Genomic DNA, 12,006 nt, shown 5'->3' with positions numbered 1-12,006 from the left:
GAGCGTTCCTTCAAAGTAGGAGACCAGGTCATGGTCTTAAAGGCGCTCCAGGCCCATAAAATGGAAGCATCGTGGGAAGGGCCATTCGTGGTCCAGGAGCGCCTGGGAGCTGTTAATTATCTCATAGCATTCCCCACCTCCAACCGAAAGCCTAAGGTGTATCATATTAATTCTCTAAAACCCTTTTATTCCAGAGAATTAAAGGTTTGTCAGTTTACAGCCCAGGGAGGAGACGACGCTGAGTGGCCTGAAGGTGTCTATTACGAAGGGAAATGTGCTGGTGGTGTGGAAGAGGTGAACCTCTCCATGACCCTTGGGCGTATGCAGCGACAGCAGATCCAGGAGCTGTGCACTAGCTACGCGCCAACGTTCTCAGCCACCCCAGGACTGACTGAACGGGCATACCACTCCATTGACACAGGTAATGCTCACCCAATTAGGGTCCACCCTTACCGGGTGTCTCCTCAAGCTAAAACTGCTATAGAACGGGAGATCCAGGATATGTTACAGATGGGTGTAATCCGCCCCTCTGAAAGTGCATGGGCATCTCCAGTGGTTCTAGTTCCCAAACCAGATGGGGAAATACGTTTTTGCGTGGACTACCGTAAGCTAAATGCTGTAACTCGCCCAGACAACTATCCAATGCCACGCACTGATGAACTATTAGAGAAACTGGGACGGGCCCAGTTCATCTCTACCTTGGACTTAACCAAGGGGTACTGGCAGGTACCGCTAGATGAATCTGCCAAGGAAAGGTCAGCCTTCATCACACATCTCGGGCTGTATGAATTTAATGTACTCCCTTTCGGGCTGCGAAATGCACCCGCCACTTTCCAAAGACTTGTAGATGGTCTCCTAGCGGGATTAGGAGAATATGCAGTCGCCTACCTTGACGATGTGGCCATATTTTCGGATTCCTGGGCAGACCACCTGGAACATCTACAAAAAGTCCTTGAGCGCATAAGGGAGGCAGGACTAACTGTTAAGGCTAAGAAGTGTCAAATAGGCCTAAACAGAATGACTTACCTTGGACACCAGGTGGGTCAAGGAACTATCAGCCCCCTACAGGCCAAAGTGGATGCTATCCAAAAGTGGCCTGTCCCAAAGTCAAAGAAACAGGTTCAATCCTTCTTAGGCTTGGCCGGTTATTACAGACGATTTGTACCGCACTACAGCCAAATCGCTGCCCCACTGACAGACCTAACCAAAAAGAAACAGCCAAATGCTGTTCAGTGGACCGGAAAGTGTCAGAAGGCCTTTAACAAGCTTAAAGCGACACTCATGTCTGACCCTGTACTAAGGGCCCCAGACTTTGACAAACCGTTCCTAGTAACCACAGATGCATCCGAGCGTGGTGTGGGAGCAGTTTTAATGCAGAAAGGACCTGATCAAGAATTCCACCCTGTAGTGTTTCTCAGCAAAAAACTGTCTGAGAGGGAAAGCAACTGGTCAGTTACTGAAAAAGAATGTTATGCCATTGTCTACGCTCTGGAAAAGCTGTGCCCATATGTTTGGGGACGGCGTTTCCACCTGCAAACCGACCATGCTGCACTAAAGTGGCTTCACACCGTCAAAGAAACTAACAAAAAACTTCTTCGGTGGAGTTTAGCTCTCCAAGATTTTGATTTCGACATCCAACACATCTCAGGAGCTTCTAACAAAGTGGCTGATGCACTCTCCCGTGAAAGTTTCCCAGAAACAACTGGTTAAAATCATCCTTGAGATGTGGAAAATATTGTTAGTCTTTATGTATTTGGTAGTATATTTAGAGATGCATGTGTCTTATTAACTCTGTTTTTCCTAGAGCTCCAGGAAGAAATCCCAGCCAGTGTTTCACCCTAGCTGAGATTTGGGGGGCGTGTCATAAATATAAAGGGAAGGGTAAACCCCTTTGAAATCCCTCCTGGCCAGGGGAAAGCTCCTCTCACCTGTAAAGGGTTAAGAAGCTAAAGGTAACCTCGCTGGCACCTGACCAAAATGACCAATGAGGAGACAAGATACTTTCAAAAGCTGGGAGGAGGGAGAGAAACAAAGGGTCTGGGTCTGTCTGTAGTCGTCTTGGCCAGGGACAGAACAGGAATGGAGTCTTAGAACTTTTAGTAAGTAATCTAGCTAGGTATGTGTTAGATTATGATTTCTTTAAATGGCTGAGAAAAGAATTGTGCTGAATAGAATAACTATTTCTGTCTGTGTATCTTTTTTGTAACTTAAGGTTTTGCCTAGAGGGGTTCTCTATGTTTTTGAATCTAATTACCCTGTAAGGTATCTACCATCCTGATTTTACAGGGGGGATTTCTTTATTTCTATTTACTTCTATTTTTTATTAAAAGTCTTCTTGTAAAACACTGAATGCTTTTTCATTGTTCTCAGATCCAAGGGTTTGGGTCTGTGGTCACCTATGCAAATTGGTGAGGCTTTTTATCCAACATTTCCCAGGAAAGGGGGGGTGCAAGTGTTGGGAGGATTGTTCATTGTTCTTAAGATCCAAGGGTCTGGGTCTGTAGTCACCTAGGCAAATTGGTGAGGCTTTTTACCAAACCTTGTCCAGGAAGTGGGGTGCAAGGTTTTGGGAAGTATTTTGGGGGGAAGGACGCGTCCAAACAGCTCTTCCCCAGTAACCAGTATTAGTTTGGTGGTGGTAGCGGCCAGTCCAAGGATAACGGGGGTAATATTTTGTACCTTGGGGAAGTTTTGACCTAAGCTGGTAAAGATAAGCTTAGGAGGGTTTTCATGCAGGTCCCCACATCTGTACCCTAGAGTTCAGAGTGGGGGAGGAACCTTGACATGGTGTCACAGTGGTGGGATTAACCTGAAATCATTTTGAGATCCAGTTGAGATTTTTTGAACTAGAAATACAGATTTTAAAAAAGAATTTTTAGGAAGTCCAGAAAGCAGCTTTGAAACTGAAAGCAGCTTGGTTTCTCTCTGCTTTGTGGTCAAGCAGAGACAAAAGGGGATTATCTTGTGAATTGCAGGTTTTCTTTGCCTGGAGGCAGGGTACTTAACTCCTGCAGGGAAATTCACAGTCTTCCAACCCAGAGGTTTTTTTTTTCTTTTCTTCCTAAAAGTAAATAGGGTGTGTGTGCTCTACCCATTTGCCTGGAGACAAAAGTGGCAGGGTTTTTTTTAGGATTTTGATTTTTTTTTTGTTTTACAAGGAGCACAGGTTTGAAAAGAAATTTTTTTTTTCTTTGGGCTGGGTAAGCAGGTTTCCAAGTAGTTGGAGGTTTTTTGCTTTAATTTGGGCCCAGAGCAGAGACAAGGGAATTGTCTTTTTCTGTAGGCTGACAATCACTATCAGAGAATAGGTATTCTATTCCAGCACAGCAAAATTTTACAGCCAAGTTTTGTTTGTTTATTTCTAAACCTCGGGTGTAAAGTTAGTTAAAAACAGAGAGGTTAGAATGGCCAAATCCTCGGCTCGACTACAGCTGGAATTAGCCAAATTTCAGGCTGAGGAAAAACAAAGGGAACATGAAAGACAGATAGAACTCATGCGGCTGGAGAAGGAGGTACAGGAGGCTGCCCACAAGAGGGAAATGGAGGCAAGGAAGCATGTGGAGGAGATGGAGAGGATAAAGGCCCAGCAGAATATACCAACAAACCCTAGCAATCCTTCTCCAGGTACCACTTCCCATCCCAGAAAGTTCCCCACCTACAAGGCAGGTGATGATACTGAGGCCTTCTTAGAAAACTTCGAAAGGGCCTGCCTTGGGTACAACATCTCTACTGACCAATACATGGTAGAGCTGAGGCCGCAGCTCAGTGGACCCTTAGCTGAGGTGGCAGCTGAAATGCCTAAAGAACATATGAACAAGTATGAACTGTTTAAATCCAAGGCGAGAGTCAGAATGGGGATAACACCCGAGCAGTCTTGTCGGAGGTTCCGAGCCCTAAGGTGGAAACCAGACATGTCATTTACCCGACATGCCTACCACATTGTGAAACATTGGGATGCCTGGATATCAGGAGCAAGTGTTGAATCTCCAGTAAATTTGCCCTTCCTAATGCAAATGGAACAATTTTTAGAGGGTGTTCCTGAGGAAATAGAAAGATACATCCTAGATGGGAAACCCAAAACTGTAATCAAGGCAGGAGAGATTGGAGCCAGATGGGTGGAGGTGGCAGAGAAGAAGAAAACTGGTCGCAGTTGGAGCGGAGACCAGAAGGGACCACCCCAGACCACACCCTATTACCGGGGGCCACCCAAAGCCCCACCTACCTCCCAAAGAACCCTCCAGACCCCTTATCGTCCCACCACCCCGTTCTCCAGCAACCCACCTCGCCCCGGTGACCCGTCAGCTGGACGATGTTTTAAATGTAACGAGCTGGGGCATGTAAAGGCCAACTGCCCCAAGAACCCCAACACTTTACAGTTCATTGCACCGGAATCACACCAGAGGTCCACAGGCCCAGATACCTCCCAGATACCCTTGGAGCGGAGGGAAACTGTGAGTGTGGGCGGGAAGAAGGTCACCGCGTGGAGGGACACCGGAGCACAAGTGTCAGCTATCCATGCTTCCTTAGTGGACCCCAATTTAATCAACCCAGAGATCCAAGTGACGATTCAACCCTTCAAGTCCAACTCTTTCAATTTGCCTACAGCCAAGTTGCCTGTCCAGTACAAGGGCTGGTCAGGAATGTGGACTTTTGCAGTCTATGATGATTATCCCATCCCCATGCTGTTGGGGGAAGACTTGGCCAATCACGTGAAGCAGGCCAAGAGGGTGGGAACGGTCACCCGCAACCAGGCTAAACAAGCCGTGAGGCCTAGCTCTGTTCCGGAAACTTCTATCAGGGCCCGGTCAGAGGTGATGGACCCAGACCCCAGGCCAATGTCTGCAACAGCAGTAGTGGATCCAGTCCCAGAGACCCAGACGGAACCAGTCCCAGAACCGGAACCAGCCAAACAACCAACACCAGACCCCGTGCCAGCACTGAATCCAGTACTTGCAACCTCAACACCAGAGGGCCCCACCGAACGTGAACTGGCAGCAGCCGATAACCCTACACAAGAGGCTCAGCCGGAGCCTGAATCCCAACATAGTGCACCAGCGGAGAGCGGTTCACAGTCAACAGAAACAGCTCCATCCCCTATATCGCTTCCAGAGGGACCACGCCTATGTCCCCAATCCAATGAGGAACTGATGTCTCCAGCATCAAGGGAACAGTTCCAGACCGAACAGGAAGCAGATGAAAGCCTCCAGAGAGCGTGGACGGTGGCACGGAGCAACCCACCGCCTCTCAGCTCTTCTAATCGATCCAGGTTTGTTGTAGAAAGAGGACTTTTATACAAGGAAACTCTTTCTGGGGGACACCAGGAAGACTGGCATCCTCAGAGACAGTTGGTAGTTCCAACTAAATACCGGGCCAAGCTCTTGAGCTTAGCCCATGATCACCCTAGTGGCCATGCTGGGGTGAACAGGACCAAAGACCGTTTGGGGGGGTCATTCCACTGGGAGGGAATGGGCAAGGATGTTTCTACCTATGTCCAGTCTTGTGAGGTGTGCCAAAGAGTGGGAAAACCCCAAGACCAGGTCAAAGCCCCTCTCCAGCCACTCCCCATCATTGAAGTTCCATTTCAGCGAGTAGCTGTGGATATTCTGGGTCCTTTTCCGAAAAAGACACCCAGAGGAAAGCAGTACATACTGACTTTCATGGATTTTGCCACCCGATGGCCGGAAGCAGTAGCTCTAAGCAACACCAGGGCTAAAAGTGTGTGCCAGGCACTAGCAGACATTTTTGCCAGAGTAGGTTGGCCCTCCGACATCCTCACAGATGCAGGGACTAATTTCCTGGCAGGAACTATGAAAAACCTTTGGGAAGCTCATGGGGTAAATCACTTGGTTGCCACTCCTTACCATCATCAAACAAATGGCATGGTGGAGAAGTTTAATGGAACTTTGGGGGCCATGATACGTAAATTCATAAATGAGCACTCCAATGATTGGGACCTAGTATTGCAGCAGTTGCTCTTTGCCTACAGAGCTGTACCACATCCCAGTTTAGGGTTTTCCCCATTTGAACTTGTATATGGCCGTGAGGTTAAGGGGCCATTGCAGTTGGTGAAGCAGCAATGGGAGGGATTTACACCTTCTCCAGGAACTAACATTCTGGACTTTGTAACCAACCTACAAAACACCCTCCGAACCTCTTTAGCCCTTGCTAGAGAAAACTTACAGGATGCCCAAAAAGAGCAAAAAGCCTGGTATGATAAACATGCCAGAGAGCGTTCCTTCAAAGTAGGAGACCAGGTCATGGTCTTAAAGGCGCTCCAGGCCCATAAAATGGAAGCATCGTGGGAAGGGCCATTCGTGGTCCAGGAGCGCCTGGGAGCTGTTAATTATCTCATAGCATTCCCCACCTCCAACCGAAAGCCTAAGGTGTATCATATTAATTCTCTAAAGCCCTTTTATTCCAGAGAATTAAAGGTTTGTCAGTTTACAGCCCAGGGAGGAGACGACGCTGAGTGGCCTGAAGGTGTCTATTACGAAGGGAAATGTGCTGGTGGTGTGGAAGAGGTGAACCTCTCCATGACCCTTGGGCGTATGCAGCGACAGCAGATCCAGGAGCTGTGCACTAGCTACGCGCCAACGTTCTCAGCCACCCCAGGACTGACTGAACGGGCATACCACTCCATTGACACAGGTAATGCTCACCCAATTAGGGTCCACCCTTACCGGGTGTCTCCTCAAGCTAAAACTGCTATAGAACGGGAGATCCAGGATATGTTACAGATGGGTGTAATCCGCCCCTCTGAAAGTGCATGGGCATCTCCAGTGGTTCTAGTTCCCAAACCAGATGGGGAAATACGTTTTTGCGTGGACTACCGTAAGCTAAATGCTGTAACTCGCCCAGACAACTATCCAATGCCACGCACTGATGAACTATTAGAGAAACTGGGACGGGCCCAGTTCATCTCTACCTTGGACTTAACCAAGGGGTACTGGCAGGTACCGCTAGATGAATCTGCCAAGGAAAGGTCAGCCTTCATCACACATCTCGGGCTGTATGAATTTAATGTACTCCCTTTCGGGCTGCGAAATGCACCCGCCACTTTCCAAAGACTTGTAGATGGTCTCCTAGCGGGATTAGGAGAATATGCAGTCGCCTACCTTGACGATGTGGCCATATTTTCGGATTCCTGGGCAGACCACCTGGAACATCTACAAAAAGTCCTTGAGCGCATAAGGGAGGCAGGACTAACTGTTAAGGCTAAGAAGTGTCAAATAGGCCTAAACAGAGTGACTTACCTTGGACACCAGGTGGGTCAAGGAACTATCAGCCCCCTACAGGCCAAAGTGGATGCTATCCAAAAGTGGCCTGTCCCAAAGTCAAAGAAACAGGTTCAATCCTTCTTAGGCTTGGCCGGTTATTACAGACGATTTGTACCGCACTACAGCCAAATCGCTGCCCCACTGACAGACCTAACCAAAAAGAAACAGCCAAATGCTGTTCAGTGGACCGGAAAGTGTCAGAAGGCCTTTAACAAGCTTAAAGCGACACTCATGTCTGACCCTGTACTAAGGGCCCCAGACTTTGACAAACCGTTCCTAGTAACCACAGATGCATCCGAGCGTGGTGTGGGAGCAGTTTTAATGCAGAAAGGACCTGATCAAGAATTCCACCCTGTAGTGTTTCTCAGCAAAAAACTGTCTGAGAGGGAAAGCAACTGGTCAGTTACTGAAAAAGAATGTTATGCCATTGTCTACGCTCTGGAAAAGCTGCGCCCATATGTTTGGGGACGGCGTTTCCACCTGCAAACCGACCATGCTGCACTAAAGTGGCTTCACACCGTCAAAGAAACTAACAAAAAACTTCTTCGGTGGAGTTTAGCTCTCCAAGATTTTGATTTCGACATCCAACACATCTCAGGAGCTTCTAACAAAGTGGCTGATGCACTCTCCCGTGAAAGTTTCCCAGAAACAACTGGTTAAAATCATCCTTGAGATGTGGAAAATATTGTTAGTCTTTATGTATTTGGTAGTATATTTAGAGATGCATGTGTCTTATTAACTCTGTTTTTCCTAGAGCTCCAGGAAGAAATCCCAGCCAGTGTTTCACCCTAGCTGAGATTTGGGGGGCGTGTCATAAATATAAAGGGAAGGGTAAACCCCTTTGAAATCCCTCCTGGCCAGGGGAAAGCTCCTCTCACCTGTAAAGGGTTAAGAAGCTAAAGGTAACCTCGCTGGCACCTGACCAAAATGACCAATGAGGAGACAAGATACTTTCAAAAGCTGGGAGGAGGGAGAGAAACAAAGGGTCTGGGTCTGTCTGTAGTCGTCTTGGCCAGGGACAGAACAGGAATGGAGTCTTAGAACTTTTAGTAAGTAATCTAGCTAGGTATGTGTTAGATTATGATTTCTTTAAATGGCTGAGAAAAGAATTGTGCTGAATAGAATAACTATTTCTGTCTGTGTATCTTTTTTGTAACTTAAGGTTTTGCCTAGAGGGGTTCTCTATGTTTTTGAATCTAATTACCCTGTAAGGTATCTACCATCCTGATTTTACAGGGGGGATTTCTTTATTTCTATTTACTTCTATTTTTTATTAAAAGTCTTCTTGTAAAACACTGAATGCTTTTTCATTGTTCTCAGATCCAAGGGTTTGGGTCTGTGGTCACCTATGCAAATTGGTGAGGCTTTTTATCCAACATTTCCCAGGAAAGGGGGGGTGCAAGTGTTGGGAGGATTGTTCATTGTTCTTAAGATCCAAGGGTCTGGGTCTGTAGTCACCTAGGCAAATTGGTGAGGCTTTTTACCAAACCTTGTCCAGGAAGTGGGGTGCAAGGTTTTGGGAAGTATTTTGGGGGGAAGGACGCGTCCAAACAGCTCTTCCCCAGTAACCAGTATTAGTTTGGTGGTGGTAGCGGCCAGTCCAAGGATAACGGGGGTAATATTTTGTACCTTGGGGAAGTTTTGACCTAAGCTGGTAAAGATAAGCTTAGGAGGGTTTTCATGCAGGTCCCCACATCTGTACCCTAGAGTTCAGAGTGGGGGAGGAACCTTGACATGGTGTCACAGTGGTGGGATTAACCTGAAATCATTTTGAGATCCAGTTGAGATTTTTTGAACTAGAAATACAGATTTTAAAAAAGAATTTTTAGGAAGTCCAGAAAGCAGCTTTGAAACTGAAAGCAGCTTGGTTTCTCTCTGCTTTGTGGTCAAGCAGAGACAAAAGGGGATTATCTTGTGAATTGCAGGTTTTCTTTGCCTGGAGGCAGGGTACTTAACTCCTGCAGGGAAATTCACAGTCTTCCAACCCAGAGGTTTTTTTTTTCTTTTCTTCCTAAAAGTAAATAGGGTGTGTGTGCTCTACCCATTTGCCTGGAGACAAAAGTGGCAGGGTTTTTTTTAGGATTTTGATTTTTTTTTTGTTTTACAAGGAGCACAGGTTTGAAAAGAAATTTTTTTTTTCTTTGGGCTGGGTAAGCAGGTTTCCAAGTAGTTGGAGGTTTTTTGCTTTAATTTGGGCCCAGAGCAGAGACAAGGGAATTGTCTTTTTCTGTAGGCTGACAATCACTATCAGAGAATAGGTATTCTATTCCAGCACAGCAAAATTTTACAGCCAAGTTTTGTTTTTTTATTTCTAAACCTCGGGTGTAAAGTTAGTTAAAAACAGAGAGGTTAGAATGGCCAAATCCTCGGCTCGACTACAGCTGGAATTAGCCAAATTTCAGGCTGAGGAAAAACAAAGGGAACATGAAAGACAGATAGAACTCATGCGGCTGGAGAAGGAGGTACAGGAGGCTGCCCACAAGAGGGAAATGGAGGCAAGGAAGCATGTGGAGGAGATGGAGAGGATAAAGGCCCAGCAGAATATACCAACAAACCCTAGCAATCCTTCTCCAGGTACCACTTCCCATCCCAGAAAGTTCCCCACCTACAAGGCAGGTGATGATACTGAGGCCTTCTTAGAAAACTTCGAAAGGGCCTGCCTTGGGTACAACATCTCTACTGACCAATACATGGTAGAGCTGAGGCCGCAGCTCAGTGGACCCTTAGCTGAGGTGGCAGCTGAAATGCCTAAAGAACATATGAACAAGTATGAACTGTTTAAATCCAAGGCGAGAGTCAGAATGGGGATAACACCCGAGCAGTCTTGTCGGAGGTTCCGAGCCCTAAGGTGGAAACCAGACATGTCATTTACCCGACATGCCTACCACATTGTGAAACATTGGGATGCCTGGATATCAGGAGCAAGTGTTGAATCTCCAGTAAATTTGCCCTTCCTAATGCAAATGGAACAATTTTTAGAGGGTGTTCCTGAGGAAATAGAAAGATACATCCTAGATGGGAAACCCAAAACTGTAATCAAGGCAGGAGAGATTGGAGCCAGATGGGTGGAGGTGGCAGAGAAGAAGAAAACTGGTCGCAGTTGGAGCGGAGACCAGAAGGGACCACCCCAGACCACACCCTATTACCGGGGGCCACCCAAAGCCCCACCTACCTCCCAAAGAACCCTCCAGACCCCTTATCGTCCCACCACCCCGTTCTCCAGCAACCCACCTCGCCCCGGTGACCCGTCAGCTGGACGATGTTTTAAATGTAACGAGCTGGGGCATGTAAAGGCCAACTGCCCCAAGAACCCCAACACTTTACAGTTCATTGCACCGGAATCACACCAGAGGTCCACAGGCCCAGATACCTCCCAGATACCCTTGGAGCGGAGGGAAACTGTGAGTGTGGGCGGGAAGAAGGTCACCGCGTGGAGGGACACCGGAGCACAAGTGTCAGCTATCCATGCTTCCTTAGTGGACCCCAATTTAATCAACCCAGAGATCCAAGTGACGATTCAACCCTTCAAGTCCAACTCTTTCAATTTGCCTACAGCCAAGTTGCCTGTCCAGTACAAGGGCTGGTCAGGAATGTGGACTTTTGCAGTCTATGATGATTATCCCATCCCCATGCTGTTGGGGGAAGACTTGGCCAATCACGTGAAGCAGGCCAAGAGGGTGGGAACGGTCACCCGCAACCAGGCTAAACAAGCCGTGAGGCCTAGCTCTGTTCCGGAAACTTCTATCAGGGCCCGGTCAGAGGTGATGGACCCAGACCCCAGGCCAATGTCTGCAACAGCAGTAGTGGATCCAGTCCCAGAGACCCAGACGGAACCAGTCCCAGAACCGGAACCAGCCAAACAACCAACACCAGACCCCGTGCCAGCACTGAATCCAGTACTTGCAACCTCAACACCAGAGGGCCCCACCGAACGTGAACTGGCAGCAGCCGATAACCCTACACAAGAGGCTCAGCCGGAGCCTGAATCCCAACATAGTGCACCAGCGGAGAGCGGTTCACAGTCAACAGAAACAGCTCCATCCCCTATATCGCTTCCAGAGGGACCACGCCTATGTCCCCAATCCAATGAGGAACTGATGTCTCCAGCATCAAGGGAACAGTTCCAGACCGAACAGGAAGCAGATGAAAGCCTCCAGAGAGCGTGGACGGTGGCACGGAGCAACCCACCGCCTCTCAGCTCTTCTAATCGATCCAGGTTTGTTGTAGAAAGAGGACTTTTATACAAGGAAACTCTTTCTGGGGGACACCAGGAAGACTGGCATCCTCAGAGACAGTTGGTAGTTCCAACTAAATACCGGGCCAAGCTCTTGAGCTTAGCCCATGATCACCCTAGTGGCCATGCTGGGGTGAACAGGACCAAAGACCGTTTGGGGGGGTCATTCCACTGGGAGGGAATGGGCAAGGATGTTTCTACCTATGTCCAGTCTTGTGAGGTGTGCCAAAGAGTGGGAAAACCCCAAGACCAGGTCAAAGCCCCTCTCCAGCCACTCCCCATCATTGAAGTTCCATTTCAGCGAGTAGCTGTGGATATTCTGGGTCCTTTTCCGAAAAAGACACCCAGAGGAAAGCAGTACATACTGACTTTCATGGATTTTGCCACCCGATGGCCGGAAGCAGTAGCTCTAAGCAACACCAGGGCTAAAAGTGTGTGCCAGGCACTAGCAGACATTTTTGCCAGAGTAGGTTGGCCCTCCGACATCCTCACAGA

General features: G+C 47.9%; 1 long non-coding RNA gene across 2 annotated transcripts in view; it reads left to right on the top strand.

The window, feature by feature from the left end:
- The window catches only part of LOC311528743, a 174,861-nt gene that overhangs the window by 135,392 nt on the left and 27,463 nt on the right, over positions 1-12,006 (top strand). The gene's annotated exons all lie outside the window — the stretch shown is intronic.

Source organism: Lepidochelys olivacea (genome assembly GCF_965140295.1).
Source record: "Lepidochelys olivacea isolate rLepOli2 genome assembly, chromosome: 1".
Lineage (NCBI taxonomy): Eukaryota > Metazoa > Chordata > Testudines > Cheloniidae > Lepidochelys > Lepidochelys olivacea.
This window is presented reverse-complemented; position numbering and strand designations above follow the sequence as displayed.